The sequence below is a fragment of the Octopus bimaculoides genome, chromosome 5 (genome assembly GCF_001194135.2).
Source record: "Octopus bimaculoides isolate UCB-OBI-ISO-001 chromosome 5, ASM119413v2, whole genome shotgun sequence".
NCBI classification, from domain to species: Eukaryota; Metazoa; Mollusca; class Cephalopoda; order Octopoda; family Octopodidae; genus Octopus; species Octopus bimaculoides.
This window is the reverse complement of record NC_068985.1, coordinates 15262227-15262478: the sequence shown is the minus strand read 5'-3', so window position 1 is coordinate 15262478 and position 252 is coordinate 15262227. Positions and strand designations below refer to the sequence as shown.

The 252-nt window shown below is 29.0% G+C and overlaps 1 long non-coding RNA gene across 1 annotated transcript in view; it reads left to right on the top strand.

Annotated features, from left to right (window-relative positions):
• LOC128247844 (uncharacterized) overlaps window positions 1-252 on the top strand; it is an 18835-nt gene that overhangs the window by 17403 nt on the left and 1180 nt on the right. The gene's annotated exons all lie outside the window — the stretch shown is intronic.

Here is a 252-nt window from a genome sequence, read left to right as displayed (position 1 = left end):
ATATATATATATATATATATATATACACACACACACATACACACACATACGTACATAGACAGAGACAAAGGGATAGATAGATAGATAAATGGATAGATGGATAGCTAGATAGATAGATAGGGATAGAAAGAGAATGTGAGTGAGAGGGAAACGGAATGAATACATATTAATGAAATTAAGAATTAGTAGAAATTTAATGATGGGATATAAATTGGACAACGAGAAATTTAATAACTTACATTTAACAGCCTT